At 48.2% G+C, this 22,518-nt stretch overlaps 1 protein-coding gene across 3 annotated transcripts in view; it reads right to left on the bottom strand.

Annotated features, from left to right (window-relative positions):
- The window catches only part of ZBTB44 (zinc finger and BTB domain containing 44), a 564,887-nt gene that overhangs the window by 532,510 nt on the left and 9,859 nt on the right, over positions 1-22,518 (bottom strand). Inside the window, exon 2 of one of the 3 annotated variants that reach the window (XM_069614132.1) lies at positions 2,779-2,854. The exons of the other annotated variants lie outside the window; for them this stretch is intronic. The gene's annotated coding sequence lies outside the window, so the exon portion shown is untranslated. The remainder of the gene's footprint in view (positions 1-2,778; positions 2,855-22,518) is intronic. 3 annotated transcript variants of the gene reach the window in all.

Here is a 22,518-nt window from a genome sequence, read left to right as displayed (position 1 = left end):
TATAAGATTTCATTAAAGTGCATCAACTGTACTCTGGTCAAATGTCACACAAATCAATTAATAAAGGCAACCAACAATAGACCTAGGAGGAAAGCAGTTGGTTAGAACAATTGGCAGAATACTGGGCCCCTACCGCTAGACAGTTCTGTGTGGAGATTCCCCCCCACCCCCAACCTGGGCAACCTGTAAAATAAAGCTATACCACAAGCCAAGTCCATATATTGTTCAATGAGTCTTATTTGCTTCTAAAGTGTTTCTACCGCCCCAATGTACCTGGAATAGCAGAGTTCTTTGAGTAGGCGTCGATGGATCATTCTTGAGTGACTCCCTTTAAAGCAGGAGCCGCGGATCGTCGATGGGCCTCGGAGAAGGTGAACTTGGCATTGAGGCAGCAGCTTCAGTCCTGACTGTGCCCGTCAACGACAAGTCAAAGACGTCCTGCAAGGATGAGGCGTGCAGGGAACGTCGATGTTGATAGGTCAGGACCGCAAAGAGTTTGTGAAGAACTGTGGCCCAGCAAGGTCATCAAGTCGTCCGGCGTCTCTATGGTCTTTGGGTGGCGGGAAACCCACCAGCGGACGCTCCTCGGCGCGTCGACGGCCTGGCCTTCTACAGCGGGATAAGGCAGTCAGCAGTACGGATGAGCGCGTCCAGGAATCAAAGGTCTTAGGCAAAGGAGCGTTGCGGCTCCAGTCGTCGAAGGCACAGCGTCAAGCAGTCCCTGCCTCTGGGCAACTAACTTCAACGGGCCTCCAGCAGTTATACCAAACCTGCGAACCCTGGTCGACAACAGTGTACGGCTGTCCGGTGCTTCTCTTAATTTCTCATCGGCGGTCCCAGTCTCCGGCTGACAGTCTTTCGTAGGCTGACTTCCAGGGCGCTTAAGTGAAGGTTAGCAGTGCACGATGGTCCCTCGTAGCTCGGGAAGAGGGTGCCTAACCAGGTCCTCTCTGGATCGGTTTTTGACGACACAGCAGCTTTCAAATCGAAGTAGAGCAAGAGCAATACTTTTCTTCCAGCAGGGCTTCAAGGTTAAGATTCAGTTTCAATGTCAGTTTCAACTCCAGCTTCTGAACCAATTCTAGCATTGAAAGGCACCCAGATATACTTCTGATCTCCCATTCATTCTGCTGGGTCAGACAGGCAACCAATCATTTGGAAGGGCATTCAGGCAATCAGTCAGCCAGTCAGGCGCACGGTGCATTCAGACCATTCTTCTCCATCCAGACACTCAACACAGAATGGGGATTCGGACAAGAACCACGCCATTCAGCAATGCATTCATACCGGTTTCGGGCAGGGCTGCCTCAGTCTGTGTCAAACACCAGATACTAGACATCCACAACACAGTATGCGTATTCGTCACACACTCCATTCACCCAGGTCCCACCCACAGGCGTATCCACAACATATGGTCGTGGGAAGGCTCCAGCCAGTCTGGTCGGCACTTCCCCACACTACCATATATGGAACTTCCACCCAACAGTCAGTCAGGGGGAAGGGACAGAGTCAGGGCTTCCCGGGACTTCAGGAAAACCAAGGTAACCGGGGATGGAAGGCAAGAGGCCATGAGGGCCATCTTGTTTCAATCAGGAATCAACTGATTCCAATGACAGGGCCTGGGCATCCCAAAATGGAGGACGCTCCGGGCACCTGCCAAATTCAGCATGGAGCTGCCACCAGCCTATACCCTGCTCTACGGGCCACACACAGGTGCCCAAAAACATACACTAGGGCCACAGGGTTGTACCCCCCACCCATGGGTGCCATAAGGGTATCCCATGGGTCTGTACACCAAACCAAAAGAGTATCCCATGGGTCTGTACACCAAACCAAAAGAGCTGCACCGCCAGGAGTCCCACAAACTCCTGTGCGGAAAACACGACAGAACACACGATAAAAAGCAGTAAAGGACAAGGATACGGAGGCCCTATCCCTCTGATGCATTTCCAGCATCACAGCCTCCTCCATCCAACTTTGCCCCGGCCTGTTGCCCGGTTTGCCCGCCCCTAGAAACTGCCCTGGGCTCAGCTACCCCCCACCCCCCGGCCCCTTTGTCCTTCACTCCTGGCACATGGCCCCTCCACCATATAGACAGTCTCTACTTTGAAGCGTTTCACCACTGGGGCAACTAGTTTATAAATAAACAAAACATTTGCAAAGCATTTTACAGCTGACTTGTGGCACATTGATGCCGACTACTTTAATCAAGGTTCTGATGCACTACTGCTGGGATTCATGTGTGAAGTAGACTCAAATGCTCCCATGTACATGATCAAATACATTTTAATTTTGATTCTTGAACAGAAGGAAAGGCCAGCTGTAGCCTAAAATGAAACGAGAGCTCCGATGCCTATGCATTTCGGAGTGCTAAGCTCCTTCATCAGGGCCGAGCCCTCTTTTTAACAAGTAATCAGATTGATAATTACACAAACATTAACAAATATCAGTCATCAATAATTGTATCAATAATGTGGATATGTACATAACCCAATACGAATCCATTGCAATGGTCGTGTAGTTCAAGGAACGAGAAACAGTTCACGTGGCAGGCAAAACTATAATGTTTAAGTCTGTACTCTATATGCCAAAGAAAAAGTACCTCTGTCTTGCAGCTTGCCAGTAAATTTAACGAAAAAAATCATATGGTCACAAGGGATTGTTATGAGGTCCTATGTTACGATCTCCTAAAAATAAAAATGTAAAAATGTGTGCGAGTGCTCAAAGCGAGCATGTGTGCACAGTGGATTGTTAGAAGAGATAAGGGTAATGACTTACCTACAATGTCCCTTTGTGTTCGTGTGAAACTCTGTCAGTGTTCTGTATGCATCCAGCTCGAGGCCAGAATTTGGATCTGTGAAACATATGAGCGTGTAATTAGCTTTGGTCGTTATAAACTCATGGCGATCTCCGATCTACAATTGTAAATCTCAGCGTGAACGCTTACCTTTAGCGAATGCGGGTAGAATTCGGATATGAAGAGCGTCCAGGCGACGCTCTATCAGGTACTTAAATATTGTTGCTATGGCGCCTGAGGAGATGCCCTGGAGTGGCACACAGCGGGGAACACTCAGATGGATGAAGACATTTCTAGCATGAGGCTACAAGAAGACTGACAGAGACAAAGCTACTGCAAGGATTGATACTATAAACCGCGAAACACTGCTATCTCAAACCGAGGAAATCAAGAACATCTCCCCACTAGTTTAGGTTTCTAAATTTTCGCTACAAAGCTACCACATTTAAGAACATCCATAAAAATTGGCAAATCCTCACCTGCGAGTCAAGAGTACAACATCTGTTTGAAGAACTAACAATATTTGCATATCAGAGTAGTAGAAACCTCCCAGATTAACTTGTCTCTACCAGGCCACCCACTAAGGATCCGATCACGAAACGGGTTGGGACATTTTCCTGTCTGCACTGTGGCTTCATTAAGAAAGGTGACACGATCAACCAGTCCCGAACAGGCCAAAAGATCAAACTCAAGGGCTATGGGACGTGCAACAGCACAAATATTATCTATGCGATCAAGTGCCCGTGTGGCTTGCATTATGTAGGCAAATCCAAACGGATGGCAAAGACTAGATGGAATGAACACAGATCGTGTATTAGAAATAGCAACATTAACTCTGCAGTAGCCAGACATTGGATTAAAAAAAAGAGACATAACCTATCCCAAATTAGATTCCAGATCTTGGAGGTTGTGAGTAGGAGTAATCCTCATGAGGACATAGATCTGAAACTGGACAGGGGGGAAACTTTTTGGATAGACCGTTTTGGCTCTCTTAGCCCCCACGGCAGTACCAACGAAATTCATTTCTTATGCTACATTTGATGCACAATGTTTCTTGACTCCTCCACTCAGTGGTTTCTATGTATCAACAATCCCAACAACTGATACTTATTCCTTCGTTTCTTTTTTGACGTTATTGCCATGTGCGTTCATGGTATAGCATTTGGTGTTGTACTATAACCTCTAGCACGTATCCCCATTTGTTACTTTATCTGAGAGTTACAATGCTCATTCGATTGTATGAGCTCTTTTTTTGTCAAACTACGGACTAAGAAGGTTTCATTTTTTTGACACTCTTAGCTTCAGTTCCAAAAATCACCAAATATGAAAATACAGCTTGAGCTGCAGTTACATGCTCATGTTATTAGCAAGTTGTTTAATGCAGTGCGACTATACACATTTTCAACCAGATCCAGTCTGCCAGACACTCAGCATAGCCAAACACACGCACCCTTTATTGTTTAGAAAGTGCCGCCCACACACAAGTCCTACAGTATACGTATTTTCTTGCACGTTATTAGCACTGTCTTTAGTTCTAAAATCATCTAAGCTTCTCAGAACATATTTTCCTTATTTTAACAGCAAGTCGTTAAACGCAGAGCGATTACACCAATTTTCAACCAGATTCAGTTTACCACCCATCATTCGGGATAGCCAAACACGCCCCGTTTGGTTTAAAATGTGTTGTCTGCATGCACATTCCTCTTACAGTATGTGTACACACAACTTAAGCAGTGCGTTTCCGGTACCTAGAAACGCTTACGGACAGGTCATACTTAGTCACCGTGACATCTGGCGTGGTTGTCATGGATACGTAGACACTGCAGCATTTGGAGGCGTGGCTTTCGAAACTATTTGGTTTACCCATTCTAGTTGCATTTAAATTTCAGTACACTGTAGCATATATATATATATATTTAGTAACTACTTGCCATCACAAGATCAAGCGATCTGTTATATACTGGCGTGCTTCCCGATGCCGGCCGCACAGCGGACATCAGGACGCCAGACGCCGTTACCCGGGGTACCGCCCCCCTCCCCTGTGTGCAGCTCCAGGGCATCTCCTTAGGCGCCGTAGCAACGATATTTAAGTACCTGATAGAGCGCCACCCGCACGCTCTTCCATTTCCGAATGCTACCCGCATTCGCTAAAGGTAAGCGTTCACGCCGAGATTAACAGTTTCATATAAATTCATGGCGATAATGATTGAAGCTAATTACACGGCCATATGTTTCACAGACCCAAATTCTGGCCTCGTGCTGGACACTCATAGAACACTGACAGAGTTTCACACGAACACAAAGGGACACTGTAGGCAAGTCATTACCCTCATCTCCTCTAACGAGCCATTGTGCACACACGCTCGCTTTGAGCACTCACACACATTTTTAAATTTTAGGAGATCGTAACATAGGACCCCCCCCTCATAACAATCCTGTCTGACAATATGATTTATTTCGTTTAATTTACTGGCAAACTGCAGGACAGAGGTACTTTTTCTTTGGCATATAGGAGTACAGACTTAAACATAGTTTTGCCTGCCACGTGAACCGTTGTTCTTTCTGTCTCTTTGCTTGAACTACACGACCACTGCAATGGATTCGTATTGGGGTATGCACCTATGCACATTGATACAATTATTGATGACTGATATTCATTAATGTTTGTGTAATTATCAATCTCATTTATTAAATAGAGGGCTCAGCCCTGATGAAAGGGCTCAGCACTCAAAAATGCATTAGGTATTAGAGATCTCGTTTCATTTTAGGCTACAGCTGGCTTTCCTTCTGTTGAAGAATCAAAACTAAAATGTATTTGATCATGTAGAGCGGAGCATTTGAGTCTACTTCACAGATTAATCCCAGTCATAGTGCACCAGAATCTTGATTTAAGTTGTTTTCTAACAGTGTAAATAACTACAGTAACCCCTATTGGGGCACAGCATGCGAGCAACTGACTAACTGGGTTTTACATCCAGTTTCTTTTTGTGGCAATTACTGGGTCCAGGTGCCACTGGACTTTGACCAGTCAGCTCATTGGAATTCGCATTATTACACGTGACTGTTCACCTCATCACAATGTTTAAGTGCCCACCCATCCTTTTTACATTGATGCCGACTGCCACCTAGGCACTTTGACTCAGAGAAGGTGATGGGGCCTAGTGGCTAAAGGCAATGGTCATTTGAATCCTGGATTAGCCGCTTGATCATATAGCTGTATCCATATAGCTATGCCTCACAGAAACTCAGCCCGCTTACCTGCCACAACTTGGAGCAGTCAGAAACACAGTGGCCAGTAAAAACATTTGTGTAGAAGCGCATTATCATATCAGTATCAAGCCCCATACAACAAAAATAGCCCTCTCTATATCTCTGAGCTGCAGGTCGGTGTACGCCAAATATTAGGCAAATACAAAAAACAAAACTAGGGGGCAACAGACTGAGGCATCAGTAGGGCATGTCACAGGAGCTTTACTACTGTGCTGTCTGAGCTTATTAATAAAAAAAAGGCCTATAAGAAATTTAAAACATTTTAAAAAGAAAGTAATTTTTGTTAATTACCGAGCAGAAAGAAGTTGTGCAAAAAAAAAAAAAAATACCAACATTGGGTTTGGCGCTGGAGAGCCCGATCAAGATGGTGGCTTCTCCTTGAGCTCCGGCCGGTGCTCCATGAAATCCCGAAAAAAAGCGGCGACTGGGGCAGTGCAGTTGTCACACACTATGTTCAAAGAGCCCCGAAAAGCCATCCCTATGCTGGGCAGCCTTGTGACGAAAAGATCCCTGTGGTGGCCGCGTTGCAGTGCGAGACGGCCCACCTGCGTATGGAGGAGCAGATGGGCGGTAGAAGGCACTCTGGGCCCGACCCCCGAGGGGGAGGCGAGCACCGCAACACCCGTCCCGTAAGGCGAGCGGGGTCGGGCTGGCGGAGTAACTGAGGTCGTCCAGGGGAGCGGCCCATGCGGGGCGGACTCGGCTCTGCCCAGAACGCAGAGTTGATCAGCCCGCCGGCATGAAAAGGAGCCGACGGGCAGTGGCAAGAGCCCCACAGAGTGGGATAGCCTGCTGGCCTGAGCTGGAGCCGGCGAGCAGTGGCAGGAGCCCCACAGAGTGGGATAGCCTGCTGGCGTGAGCTGGAGCGGGCGGGCATTGGCAGGAGCCCCACAGAGTGGGATAGCCTGCTGGCGTGAGCTGGAGCTGGCGAGGAGTGGCAGGAGCCCCACAGAGTGGGATAGCCTGCTGGCGTGAGCTGGAGCCGGCGAGCAGTGGCAGGAGCCCCACAGAGTGGGATAGCCTGCTGGCGTGAGCTGGAGCGGGCGGGCATTGGCAGGAGCCCCACAGAGTGGGATAGCCTGCTGGCGTGAGCTGGAGCTGGCGAGCAGTGGCAGGAGCCCCACAGAGTGGGATAGCCTGCTGGCGTGAGCTGGAGCCGGCGAGCAGTGGCAGGAGCCCCACAGAGTGGGATAGCCTGCTGGCGTGAGCTGGAGCCGGCGAGCAGTGGCAGGAGCCCCACAGAGTGGGATAGCCTGCTGGCGTGAGCTGGAGCGGAGGGGCAGTGGCAGGAGCCCCACAGAGTGGGATAGCCTGCTGGCGTGAGGTGGAGCCGGCGGGCAGTGGCAGCGGCGGGCAGTGGCAGGAGCCCCAGAGTGGGATAGCCTGCTGGCGTGAGCTGGAGCCGAGCCTGAGTGAGGGCCCCGGTGATCCTGAGCTGGCCCGGGAGCGGAGGCAGTGAGGGCCCCCTCACCCCCCCCCACCCTGGGGGGTGGCGGTGGAGACTGCAGTGTGCTCAGCGAACTGGAGGTGAGCAGGGAGAGGACCGTGGGGCAACAGGATCCATCTTCAACCCGCCCTGGAGGCGTTACGTGCAGCACCCTCCCACGAGGATGAGTCAGAATTGGGCCGGAGGGCCGAGTGACAGCGGAGCACGACCCGGCGGGAGCTGGGAGCCTGCTCCGGAGAGCTGTGCCTGGGGGCGACACATTCACTAGACTGTGGGCCGTGGCGCTTCTTGGGGGGGGGGGTGCGGCCGCTGCCTTGCCACATTGGGGAAACAGCGTCCCCTCAAATCTAAGCCTCATATCGGAGGGAGCAGAGGTAGGTTGGAGCCCACACCCTGCCATGACACCACAGTCATGTTTGACCGCAGCGTACAACGGTAGCCAGCGAAGATAAAGGATCATTTGAGAGATGGGGCCTGGAGTGGAGATTAGACTGACCCGAGTGTGTTGAGAGCAGGCCTTTCCAGGAGCATGCAAGGGCACGACGCAGGGACTAGTGGCCGGTGGTGCTGGGCAAACCCATCTAGGACAGTGCTCCACAATGAGAATCAACAGCAGACTGTGGGCAATCCACCGGATCGCTTAGCAGGGGATGTCGGCGACGCCACTTGTGAAGAAGCCACGGTCCCAATAGGGAGCCTGTAAACCCTCCGGACCCCATTTGATAGAGGCTACCTGGACTCCTCAGGGGTGCATGACACTGGCAAGACACTGTGAGCTTAGCAGTGGACAACCTCAACGCCGCCACTACTTGCGACGAGGGTCCCAGTGGAGATCCACACCTCCGGCTGTTCTAGATCTGCAGCTGGGGCCTCCCACAGCCGACTTCCCCCTCACCTAAAACAGGGGTGACTCCCCCCGCCCCCCCAGTAATATGGGCAAGGCGGACAAATCTCAGCACAAACTCACTTTTGCGGGGGGCTGAGGGGGGACATTCTCCAAGACACCCAGAGCACAACAGGCAGAGACGCCGGAGCTTGCGGGGGAGAAGTTGGGGGAGGCTGATGCGGTTCCCGAGGTCGACATCAGGGAGATCCTGCTTGATCTCATGACTGCCATTGGAGGCCTCAACTTGAAACTGGACTCCGTTTACTCCTGGACTCCCTTTACCCCAAAGTCGACCTTCTCCAACATCAGTTAGACAAACACAGCGACCGGATAGATTAGGTAGAGCACAGGGTGTCTGGGCTGGAGGATGGGTCGGCCTAGTTGTTGGCCAGAGTCTCCTCCCTGGAGATGCAGATTAAAGCGGTGGTGGCAAATAAAATAAATAAATAAAATAAAAAAAAACAGACCTAGAAGGGAGAGCCTGGAGAAATATACGTTTGGTGGGGGTCCGGGAGAAGCACGGCCAGCTCAAGATGTAGGAGTTTGTAGAGACCATGTGTAGTGAGCTCTTTGGGGGATCCGAGTTGTCCCCATTATTTGTGGTGGAAAGAGTCCACCATATACCGGTGACCCGACCAATACCTAGAGCAGCCCCCCCCCCCCACACCATCATTGCACGCCTCCCTAACTACAGGGATCAGGATACAATTCTGCGTCTGGCCAGAACGAAAGGGATCTCCAGTACGACAGGGACAAAATCTATATATATCCAGACTTTTCCACAGCAGTGCAGGCCTTGCAATGGTCCTTTGTGGGAGTCAAGAGAAGAAAGATAACGGCATCCAATACTCCATGCTGTTCCCTGCGAAACTCCGGATTCAGCACGGGGGGGAGGGGAGGACTCAGTTCTGAGGCGGGGAGTTGATTCCTAGATGAGAACGGCAGCCACTCCCCCCCCGCAACAACCCAAGACCCAGGGCAGGAGATCAGGAACGGGATTGGGGTGACCGAAGAGACCCGGGATGACAGAATGTGGATTTCATAGCTGTGTGATAGTTACATACACAGCAGTGTGATGACAACAGATACTACGATTCCCAGATAGTTGCCTCAGTTTGCTTATATACCGCCCACAGGTGGTGGAGCCTTGCAGGCTTGGCCGGGCAATAGCGCCCTGTGCACGGCTATGTTTTGGTTTACTGGAAGGGACGGGACTATGGGCGGGTTGAGGGTTGCCCATTGGGGTGGCCAGACGAAGGGGGGGTAAGGACGGGGTGCGATGGTTTAGGGGGAGGGGAGCTTTAAACGGCAGGTTAGGGGTTGCCCGTGGGGGAGGGTGGGCCAGTAACTGGGGAAAGGGGAGTAGGAAAGGTGGGGGGGGGGGTCAAGAGGTGGAGTGGGGGGGGGAGGTTAACAAAGTTACTCACCGTAGTGACTACCTTACTCCTAGTCCATAGTCCCCTTTCCTCCATATTTGTGGGACATTCCATCCTTTGGGACAGGACCGGAGCACTTTGTTAAAAAGCATCAAAAATTGAAAATGTTTGTCCTTCTCTTTTTACGCGGGGTACCGCACCCGGCTATAACCCTGCCCTCCTGAGCTCCGCCCCACGCATCACCCTTCAGTCCTTTTCTATCACCAGATCTACAACCATTTAAGTAATAATAAAGGGGACGGCGGGCGGGCGTATGGAGGAAAGGGGTCTATGGACTAGGAGTAAGGTAATCACTATGGTGAGTAACTTGGTCATACTCCTACGTCCCGTCCCCTTTCCTCCATACTTGTGGGAGATACCAAAGCACTCCTCACAGGTAAAAACGGGTTGATGGAACTTCCCTACTGAAAAAGGTTTTTAAGGAAAGCCTGCCCGAATTGAGCATCAGCCCTGGAGCTCAAGTCCAAGCAGTAATGCAAACAAAAAGCTGAAGGGGAAGCCCACGTAGCTGCCTTGGCAAATGTTTCCCAGGGAACATATTTTTGGAAGGCAACAGCAGAGGCTTTCCTAGGTACAAGATGGGCATGAATGCCCTTCGGATGTCGAATGCCCTGAATGGTATACGCTTCTGAAATACAGGCGGCAATCCATCGGGAGATGGTAGCCTTTGACGCAGGTTTCCCTTTCAGGTCTCAGAACGTAACAAAGTTGAGAGAAGCCACTGAGTCCAGATGTTCTGTCCAAATAGAACTTTAGAGCTCATCTGACATCTAAATTGTGTAATACTCTCTAGCCATCTGAGGCCGGGTTTGGAAAAAAAAAAAGACAGGTAATTATATAGATTGATTCAAATGAAAATCCGTTACACTTTAGGAAGCAAAGAAGGATGAGTGCGGAACAACCTTATTCTTATAGAAGGTAAGTAACGGATGTTCCACGGACAGAGCTTGAAGCTCACTTACACACCTGGCCGAAGTCACTGCAATCAAAAAGGCAACCTTCCAAGAAAGGTACTTCAGATCCGTCATAGCCATGGGTTCAAACGCTTTATGGTAGAAGGCGGTCAAGACCACATTTAAATCCCACTTTGGAGGAGGATCGCGCACAGGTGGAAAAAGATGTAATAGACCTGCGAAATGCCCTTTAATGACTGGGTTGGTCAAAGAAAAGGAACAGGCGTCAGTGGACAGGTAGGAGCCAATAGCTGACAAGTGAGTCTTAGAGGACAAGACTCGAATGCCCGAAGCAGCCAGATGAGAAATTAACGAAAGGACAGTGTCAATCGTAGCATGTCTGGGGTCTAATTGCTTAGCTAAACAACATGGACAAAAACAGAGCCATTTGCTCCTATACTGAGGCCTCGTAGAAGGCTTCCTTGCCGCTTGGATAATGCGCATATGGTCTTCGGACAGGTTAAATTGCGCTAGCGACTTGAATTCAGGCACTAGGCCGCCAAGTGTGGGGGGAGGTGCCACATCTGCTGATCGCACTGGTGAAGCAGGTTGTGTCACACGGACCTGAATTCTGCAGGAGCGATGGATAATGCCTCTGGCTCATGTACTGGTTTTCCCTGTCCAATTGCGGTTCAGGACTGCTAAGGTGGACCTGTGGACACAAGTAGATTAGTGTTCTACCCTAGTTTGTCTACTTGTGTAACTACCCGTCCCTTTCCCGCGGGTACCTGGTGTTTTTGTGTGTATTCCATTGGGCTCACCTTTTATGTAGATTTGGTAAGCTCTCCATCATGAGCTATGCAGGGGTCCTGAAACTTGAGCTGACTTGAACCCAATTACTTCGCTGGTTCGGTGGGTATTTGCTTGCCCAGCTGGTTCTTTAACATGCAAATGTCTTTTAGTTCTTGCATGTATTCTGTCTTTTCAGGTTGCGGGCTGCTGACACTGCCGATGTGGTTCGGGTGGTCCAGATTGATGTGTTGGAACTTTGCTGTGATCGGTAAGTTTGCTCCTCTGATATTGTTAGCTTATCTTCTTGTTGAAGTGTCCATAAATTGGCTTTCTTTTGCAGGATCGGGGTCGGAGTGTACCATGCAGTGCGGTACTTTGAGCGTAGAGAGCCGCACGTGACAGGAGTTGCGTGGAACAAAGATACCACAGCAGGGAAAGCTACAAGGGATTTCACAGGTAAGCTTACCACTGCAGCAACACTGATCTGAACTGGAGCCTCTGTGGTAGATGTCGGGCAAGGACAGGAGTTCCTGCAGGTAAGCTATTTACGTGTTGCAGCAAAGAACGAAGGAAAAGGCAACCGCTGCCGAAGACAGGGTAAGGCAGCGTGTTGCAGAAGGCTGAAGCTGAAAACATCCTGGATGGCAGGCAGAGGATCTCCAGAGCTGCGGTGAGTGTGGGAACAGAATTCACACGAAGCACGAGTTGCTGGCTATATGTGGCTTATATAGGCAGCCACACACAGAAATTAGACCGCAAATCTCAGAATGGGCACAAGGAACAGGAAATGGAGTTTCCTAAGCAGGAAGTGGATCTATATTACCCAGTGTTATAAGGGTGAATGAGCCATTTCAGAGATGATTTTGTTGTTTCAGAGGAACTTGGGGCCACATTTCAGAGAGGAACTAATTTTTCTTTTATTGACCTTCATAAGAAGTGTGTGGTCCCCGAGTCGTAGATCACTTGATGTTTCTTTAAGAACGATAGAATATTCATAGAAGAGATTTAAAAACACTGAACTCCATCCATAGTAGAGAGTTTTATATGGTTTAGTTCACGGGGTATCCCGGGTTGGTTCTGGGATATCCTTAGTTATAAAATGGTCGACCGGTTTCGATGAAAAATATTGATCATCTTATCTTCTTCAGGACCGTGATTTTGGCTTGTCTCAATGAGATCAAGGGTTGGGGAAGGTCGCAGGCACCTTCATCCCATTTACCCAAGAGAAATAAAACCGGGTTGGGTTATAGGTCTTGAGATCAGTGATTCTATTTTTTAGTCTTATTCTAGAATACTTTCTAATGCTTTCAACCAATTAAATGGCTAGTTTTTAGTTAAAGAGAGCAGTCGATTGGCTATTTTGGCTATATAGACACATCTATTGGCTGCTGGTAATTACCTTGTATACAGGCGCTGTCAGCCGGGTTTTAGGAAGTTTTTTGGCTTAGGTCATGTGTATCTAGAGTCCTGCAAGACATTAACAAGGCGTTTTTTTAAGAAGGCGTTTAAGAAAATGCCCACACGGGAACTCGTAGTACTACATTCACAAGTGTTCCCGTGTGGGCATTTTCTTAAAAAACGCCTCCTTAAAAAACGCCTTGTTAATGTCTTGCAGGACTCGAGATACACATGACCTAAGCCAAAAAACTTCCTAAGACCCGGCTGACAGCGCCTGTATACAAGGTAATTACCAGCAGCCAATAGATGTGTCTATATAGCCAAAATAGCCAATCGACTGCTCTCTTTAACTAAAAACTAGCCATTTAATTGGTTGAAAGTATTCTAGAATAAGACTGAAAAATAGAATCACTGATCTCAAGACCTATAACCCAACCCGGTTTTATTTCTCTTAGGTAAATGGGATGAAGGTGCCTGCGACCCTCCCCAACCCTTGATCTCATTGAGACAAGCCAAAATCACGGTCCTGTAGAAGATGATCAATATTTTTCATCGAAACCGGTTGACCATTTTAGAACTAAGGATATCCCAGAGACCAACCCGGGATACCCCGTGAACTAAACCATATAAAACTCTCTACTATGGATGAAGTTCAGTGTTTTTAAATCTCTTCTATGAATATTCTATCGTTCTTAAAGAATCATAAAGTGATCTACGACTCGGGGACCACACACTTCTTATGAAGGTCAATAAAAGAAAAAAATAGTTCCTCTACGAAATGTGGCCCCAAGTTCCTTTGAAACAACAAAATCATCTCTGAAATGGGCAGCAGTCCCATACACCCCATGCCCAAGGACAGAAGCCCCCATATGCTATGAGGAACCTCCTGTGAAATTTGTCCTCCGAGGTCACCCATTAAATGGTACTTAAATAAGGATCAGCCTCCACACTGAAATCGTGGAGCCCAAAAAGTGTTCGTGTGTGTTAAAACAGTGTTTCGAATAACACTTCGGGAAAAACTTTGAAGTTCAATTCTTCGCCTCCCTGAATGTGATCCAGTATAAGGGTGAATGAACCATAAGGAGTCCCTAAAGTGTCTTGTGTGCCAGGCCCTCAACCACATAGCCCCTATCTGCCTGCTAAATGAAGGCGCATGTTTGCTTGGGAACTTAGTGCTCATGACAGTCCTCCCCCTGAAGGCCCCTCCTAAGGATGTGGGTGTGGTCCTTGGCTTAGTGGGGTTGTTTCAGTGAAATTGGTTCTGCAAACGGGGGGCGAGAATGTTGACTGGGTTCCCAGGATCTAGATTGTGGCCCGTACCCCTTCCAGTCCACCAAGTAGTATAATTTGTCTTTTACCATCTTGGAGTATATTATCTTCTTGACTTCATACTCGGGTTCATCTTCGATTGTCACTGGAGCCTGAGGCGTTTGTAGATTAGTTTCAGGATATACCGGTTTTAAGAAGGACACATGGAAGACCGGGTGAATGCGTATATATGAGATGGCAAGGTCAATTTCATAACCGCCAGCGACACCACAGCTTCAACAGTGAGGGGCCCTAGGAACTTAGTTTGAAGTTTCTTTGATCCTTTTAGTGGAATGTATTTAGACGCCAACCATACTGAATCGCCCACCCGGTAATTAGGCGCTTGTCTGCGCCGACGGTCGGCATAGGTCTTCTGAGCCTCCCTGGCTGTTTTTAAATGGTTCATGGCTTCTTGACTGGCTCGACTAATCCGCTCGTGTAAGGTTTTGACTGCTGGCATCTCAATGGCCTCTGGCGGGTCGTATACTTAAGTTTGTGATGTCGACCATATAATGTGTAGAAAGGGCTTAACCGAGTGGAGGAGTGCATCGAGTTGTTATAGGCATATTCTGCCATCTACAAGACGTCCACCGAGTCTTTGTCTGATGTAAGAGACAACAGAGGTATTGTTCGAGAGTTTGATTTGTGCGCTCGGTTTGACCATCGGTTTGTGGGTGATGGCTCGTGGAAAGGTGAATCGCGACTCCTGCCAAATCGCAACAGCTCTCCCAGAACCGTCCCACGAACTGGCTCCCCCTGTCGGATATTACTGCTGATGGAAAGCCGTGCAACTTAACTATGCGATCCAAAAAAACTTTAGTCATTCATGGAGCTGATGGAATTCCTTTAAATGCTACAAAATGGGCCATTTTAGAAAATAAATCTGCGACTATGAAAATTGTGTTGTATTCAGCACTGGGAGGTGGGTCCGTGACGAAATCCATTGAAATGGTATGCTAAGGTGCATATGGTATCGCTAGTGGTTGTAATAGACGCGCTGGTTTCCTTTTTGCCGCCTTGTTTTTAGCACAGATTCCACATGAATTTACAAAGTTTGTAATATTGTTTCTCCAGCTTCGCCACCAGTATGACCTCTTAACTTTTTCCAGGGTCTTGGCTATTCCGGGATGGCCTTCCAGGGGAGTGTTGTGGTAACTGCTAATTACTTGTTCCTGTAAGGTGCGCGTTGGAAGGTAAAGACGTTCTTGGTAGTACGGCAGCCCATCCTTGACGGAAAATTGGTCTCCTTCCCCAGTCCATGTCTGCAGTTCCGCAGTTGACAAGTTGTTCTTGATCTCTTCCTTCAACTTCTCCAGTGCAGTGTTGGTAGATCCGCATATCCAAAGTATCTTGTGGCCTGGTATTAGGTCTACTGGGTCCTGCGTAATAAATGCTTCTCCACCTTTTCAGATACGCGATAAGAGCGTCTGCTTTACCATTCTTGACTCCAGGCCGGTATGTTATCACGAAATCATATTCCGCCAGAAATAGAGCCAGCGAAGCTGTCGGAACGACTGGGCCTTGGCAGCCTGCAGGTATTGTAGATTTCGATGATCTGTTAGAATGGTCAGTGTGTTTAGCTCCCAGCAAGTAGTGTCTCCACTCCTTCAAGGCATTCCTGATGGCGAATAGCTCCTTGTCGGTCACAGCGTAGTTTAGTTCTGCTGGGGAGAACTTTTTTGACCAGAAGGCCACTGGATGAAGGCAACCAGTTTTTGGGTTCCATTGGGATAGGACCGCCCGCATGGCTACACTTGAAGCATCTGTCTCTACGGTGTAGGGGAGTTCAGGTTGTGGGTGCTGAAGAACCGGAGCCGAAGTGAATTTTTCCTTAAGAGCTCGAAATGCTTCCTCAGCAGCTGGTGTCCACTCAAATTTTCGATGCTTTCGTAACAGGGAGGTAATTGGCTGCACTAATTGTGAGAACCCTGGTATGAATCGCCTGTAGAAATTTGCGCAGCCAAGGAAACTCTGAACCCCTTTTAGGGATGTAGGTGCGGGCCAGGTGAGGATTGCCTCTACTTTCCTGCTGTCCATTCGTACGCCTAGGGGGGAAAAGTACAAAACCAAGGAACTCACTTCTGTAACATGGACTGAACACTTCTCGAGCTTGGCATATAGGTGGTTGTCTCAACTTCTGGAGTACCGCTCGTACATGTGCTATGTGCTCTTGTAAATGCAGATTAGATGAGTATATCGTCAATGTATACAACAGCACATATGTCTAATAGTTCACGTAGTACATCGTTCATGAAGTACTGGAATGCCGCGGGTGCATTGCACAGACCGAACGGCATTACTTGGTACTCGTAGAGCCCGTACCTGGTGCGAAACGCGGTTTTCCATTCATCACCCTGTTTTACGCGCACCAGGTGTTAAGCTCCACGGAGATCTAGTTTTGTGAAAACCTGCGTTTGTTTGACTTGGTCTAGCAATACCGGGATCAATGGTAACGGGTACCTGTTCTTGACTGTGACTTGATTTAGCGCCCGTTAGTCTATGCATGTCCTCAGGTCCCCTTCCTTTTTGGGGACAAAGAAGAGGGGAGAGTACGCTGGTGACTGACGGCCGAATAAAACCGTTAGCTAGATATTGGTCTAGGTAGGTTTTCAAGTGGTTTTCTTTTTCTGTTAGAGCTGAGATACAGCTACATAGTATTTGGGCCCCTGGTATCAAGTCAATTTGGCAATCGTAAGAATGATGGGGTGGAAGAATGTTGGCTTGCTCTTTAGCGAAAACGTCTTGCAATTCCAGGTTTTCGGAAGGGAGACTTCCCACTATTCCCAGAGTAGATACTACCTTTGGACCGATTGGCAACTAACGTTTAGAATTGTGTTCTTTCTGTTAATAATTGTCACATTCGCTAGTGAAGGTTACCGTTCTTTTATACCACTCAGTACTGGGATCGTGTTTTTCTAACCAGGGCATCCCGAGGAGGACCTGAAACTGTGGCGCTGTAATAATATCAAACAATAGTTTTTCTCCATGTCCATCTTGGCATACTAGTACGATTTCAGCAGTGCATTGCGTTACTGGGCCAGACAGCAATTGCGTTCTGTCTACTCCCGTGACATTCTCTGCCGCCGCCTTAGAGGTCCATGTAGTTACCAATAGCCCCACTATCAATAAACACCTCTAGAGCGTGCATTCTGGAAGGGTGTGCTGGTTAATCAGGACCACAGGCATACAAAATGTGAGACCATGGAACTCTTTTCCATGCTCGGCAGACTGGCCTCTAGGTCTGCCGGGCGTTGGAGTTTCCCCGATTCATCTTTCTCAATACTGTTGTCCATGGCCCCTACCACCTTTTGAGGAGGTTTAACTGGGCAGTTCCGTAAAATGTCGCCAGACTGACCACAATATAAAACACAACTGCTCCGATCGCCAACGGTCCCTCTCTGCTTTTTGAGAGAGGGCTTCAGAGGACCCCCAATTGCATAGTTTCGGTTTGTGCTTCTGCTGGAAGTTTAACAAGTGGGTCTTTCGTGCGCATGTAGAATGGTCTGTTTTTCCGAACGGGAGCAATCAGCCTTCCGGTCCTGTAACCGGTGGTCCAACTGTATAGCAAGATCTATGTATTCTGCACACCCATCGGGCGGGGGGGGTTAACTACTTGTGCGAGGACGTCTTTTAACTCCCCCTGCAGGCCCCTGTAGAACAAGGTGGTGCGCTTTTCCTCAGGCCAGTTTGATTCCACCATTAGACGATTGAATGTCGCAACGTACGCCAGTAGGTGCTGACTGCCCTGGCGAAGATATAATTTGTTGTATAATGCCTGCCCCTGGGTGTGGCAAGCAAAGAGCTTTTCAAGTTCGCGCTGAAAACCTGGGAAGTTCCATAGTAAGTGGTCATCCCTGTTCACTAATGGGACTGACCAGTCAGCTGTATGAACCCCCTAAATATGACAATACAAACGACACCTTTGATTGATCCATTGGAAAAACTCCAGGCCTGCACAAAAAGTGCAAACGACATTAGTTCATAAATACCCCAAACTTCCTTGGGTCCCCGGTAAACCTCTCAGGGGGTGCTAATGGTACACTGCCTGGAATAACCACTTGCATGGGGCCTGGGGATTGTGAAACTGGAGTGGGAGGAGTTCCCCCCGGCAGAGGGGCTTGGCCTGCATGTGTCTGGATGGAGAAGAATGGCCTGAATGGACTGTGAGCAGATTGGCTGCCTGACTGCCTTAACGCCCTTCTGAATGATTGGTTGCCGGAGTGTGACCCAGCAGAATGAATAAGAGTCCAAACAGTATATCTGGGGGCCTCTCACTGCTAGAAATCGTTCAGAAGCTGAAGTTGAAACTGATGCTGATCTTTGAAGCCCACTTGAAGAAGAAGAACTGCTGCTACTGTCCTTCGCTAATCAGAAAGCTGCCGTGCCTTCAAGGAACTGATCGAAGAGGGCCTGGCTAGGAGACCTCTTCCCGAGCTACGAGGGACCATTGTGCACCAGCTGATCTTTGCCAAAGCTCCCTGGGCGTCAGACCCTCGAAAGGCTGCAAACCCGAGATGGAGACCCCTGCGGAATCACAAAGAGAAACGGCCAGACATTGAAGTCCATTACAGTCGATGACTGTCGTCGCCGACCGGAGCCGCACTGCTCCCTTGCCCAAGAACATTGAAACAAGGACTCCCTTGCTCATCCTCGTCGACCGCTTTCGTCCTGCCGGAGAAAGTCAAGGCCTCCGACAACTTAGGAGAATCCACTGGTGGGTTTCACGCCACCCGAAGACCGCAGAGACACTGACGACTCCACGCCCTTGCTGGGCCAAAGTTCTTCATTGACTCCTTGCAGCAACGAACACTTGTTGAGGTGCACTGCACGCCTCAGCTTGCAGGACATTTCCGACCGATCGTCAACGAGCACTGCAAAAACCGAAGCTGCTGCGGCACAGACAGTGATCACCCTTTTTCCTTGTGGGTACTCGACACTCGTGGCTCCTGCCTTAAAGGGAGCCGCTCAAGAAGGATCCGTTGACGACCCGACATCTAACTCTGCTATTCCAGGTCCATTAGGGTTGTATTTACAAGGAAATAAGACTCTTGTGAAACAATATATGGACTGGGCTTGTATTATATCTTTATTTACAGGTTGCCCAGGTGGGGGGGTGGGGGAATCCTCACACAGAACTGTGTCTAGGTAAACGGGGCCAGTATTCTGCTTATTGTTCTAACCAACTACTTTCCTCCTAGGTCTATTGTTGGTTCCCTTTATTAATTGATTTGTGTGACATTTGAGCAAAGAACAGTTGATGCACTTAGTAATTTTGGTACCACATAGAACTGTGTATATATTTGCCATAGTAGATTAACTGAACACAAAGTGAGTTAGTGTGATGGTGTATATAACCTTAATTATACAAAGACTGTTTTCATTAATACAGTGTCTGGACATTCCTTTGTGGGTGCTTGGGGACTGCACTACTTAAGAACCAGCCTGCATCACCTCCGGAGAGCTTAAGCCTTGGTTGCTCGTCCATAGCTCCCAAATGGAGAACTTTGGCTGGGGTGCCCTGTGCTTCCACTCTACCATATAGAGAGCAGTAGGGGTGTAACGGCATACCGTTAGATAACGTGAACAGCTTAATTGAACTATAATAACCGTCACGTTGTTTATACCGTTTTAGGGCCTGCAGCTATTAAGTGAGCTTTTCAATCTGATTTGGAAAGGCTGCAGTAAGCAAGTGCTGTGCATGCTGGATCTTGCATTGTGGGATGTGGTGGCACACAAGAGTATAGGGAAAGTGAGGCCACATTAGTAAATGCAGCTTTGATGCTGTGACCGCTCTCTCTGTGATGAGTAGAGTTGGGTTAAAGATCAGCGATTTGTAGTTTTCCCATCAATTTGAAAGATGGGGAACTACAAATTCCAGAATTAAAGAGGGGGGGGGGAGAAATTAACTTGATGCCCTTCTGATGCAGGTCCACAAAAACTGTTAGCTCTGTAGACTGTATGAACACTCGGCCCACCAGTGTTTAGATTTGAACATTGGCACTAGAGTTGTTGCTTCGCTTGATCCTTCACCCGCCTTCTGCATATGGCACTGGACTCAAGCAGGCAGGACAGATTCTACATTCAATTTGAAGTATCCAGAGCAATGGTGGGTGAGACATTTATCAGGTCTATCCTCGATTTGTGACACCACCCATGAAAGCATTCCTACATCTCAACTCACATGACAAGGGTCCCTATGTGCTCAGACCTGGGGAAAATGGTAACGATGGGGCTGTGGTGGTCTAGGTCATATTTTTGCCGATATGTATTTTAACTGTCCTTTTCAAAAAGTTTGTGTGCCACCATCTTAAGAAGTTAAATGAAAATGTATTTCAAATCTCAAGAAAAATCAACAGCGCCCACTGAACGCTGTCCCGTTAGGATTACATGGTCGGTGCTGACTCCAATATCAGACCTTTATAATACACCAGGCAGATGGTAAACAAGCTATAGTGATTTGATCAATATGCAACCTTTCGTTGAGTGTGTGTTGGCTATGATACTTTGAAAAAAGAAACACAATGACATGGGCTTTCAGACCTCACGAGTGACTTTTCTCCCTTTAATGGGGATAAAGCGTTATCAAAACAAACTTTTATGACTGATCGCAGCAAGGGGTCATGATGCCCATGCCATGTGGTTCCAAAATAATGCAGGTCGAGGCCGATTTTCAAAGCGATGACCTGTGACTGAGCAGCAAGCTCATTGCTCAAAATGTGCATTTTAACACTTCCACTAGTCACTCTTTCATTCAAGGCGATCATCGAGTGAGCGCCATGAAAAATCAAATCTGCAGCCACCATAGATTCCTGGAGGATCAGCAGAAAATGTGCAGAGACAAGTTCCAAAATGCTGACAATTTATGACCTTTAAGACAATATTTGTTAAGATGAGTTAACTCCACCTGCTATACGGCGATTACCAGGATATACCATCATTTGGCAAGAAGGTTATCATACCGCCATAAACCAATTCCGTAACACCCAGAGCAGGAGTACAGTTACTGCCCTCGAGTCTTTATAGCCACCTCTCATATTCTGCCCCCTCTTGGCAAAACAGCACCAAACTGTGCAGACCCATTCAGGATAGGGTCTGAAAGGATATTGCTAAATTTCATGCAGTTTATTTGAATGGCGGCAAAGTTATAAGCCATCAAGAACTACTTTTCACAGACCCAATAATGCAGAAATAAGCATGGATGTCCTCAAACATCACAGGAAGGTCCCTGGACATCTGAGACGTTTGTGGACATCATAGATAAAAAAAATAAAAAACACCCGATTTGGGGCTTTTTATGGCCATATCCCATCCTCATCAGCCCAGAGGCTGTTTGATCAGTATGACAAGTGCAATGTTTTTTTACTATATTTTGACCGCAATGTCTGCGGACTATGGGCGCAGTTCGCAAATCTAACATGCTGTCCTTTTCAAAAGTTTTGATGCACCCCACGTTTTAAAGTGACATATGATCCAGTCTGACATATGATCCTCTGATTACTTACCGGTAATCTTCATTACTTCTAGTCCTACTCTTTTGTCCCAGTACTTAAGTTGAGTTTGCTCCATGCTCTGGGAAGAGCATGACTAGGAGTGATGAAGATTACCAGTAAGTAATCTGAGCATCATCTTCATATCCCTCTTCCTCATCCCAGTACTTCCTTTGAGTTGTACCAAAGCAGAAACAGAAAGGATGATTATGGCCAACACAAAAGCCACAGACACCAAGGGTAATGCAAACCCAACACCAATGTATTCAAGGTACAGAAGAAGGGAGGCAGGCAGACCAAGACCTTTGCTACCTCAACCAGACAGCCCAGAGGACCCCCACGCCAAAGGAAGTGATCCGGGCCCCTCCATGTTGAGCTGGTAACATCTAGCTGTTAGGAGTAGCCCAGGTGGCAACCTGGCAAATGACAAGCAAAGGAACCCCACGCAAGCTAGACCAGGAGGCAGCCACCCCTCTAGTGGAGCGACCACAGACCGGCCTGCAGGGCAGGGGCCCGCAGACTCATAGGCCTGCAGAATCAAAGACTTAATCCACTAGTTGATAGTAGGAGTGGAAGCCCGGCAGCCACATCACCCCACTCCAAAGGTGATCAAGAGATGATCAGCGAGACGAAAGGACTCAGTCCAGGAAAGATATTCTAAGACCGCTCGCTTGACATCCAGACAGTGTCAATCCTCTACCTCAGCAGAGGATGCAGCAGGAAAAAAGCCATAAAGACCACAAGGTGATCAAGAGATGATCAGCGAGATGAAAGGACTCAGTCCAGGAAAGATATTCTAAGACC

The sequence above is a fragment of the Ambystoma mexicanum genome, chromosome 9 (assembly GCF_040938575.1).
Source record: "Ambystoma mexicanum isolate Mex_15411 chromosome 9, UKY_AmexF1_1, whole genome shotgun sequence".
In the NCBI taxonomy this organism is placed as follows: domain Eukaryota; kingdom Metazoa; phylum Chordata; class Amphibia; order Caudata; family Ambystomatidae; genus Ambystoma; species Ambystoma mexicanum.
This window is presented reverse-complemented; position numbering and strand designations above follow the sequence as displayed.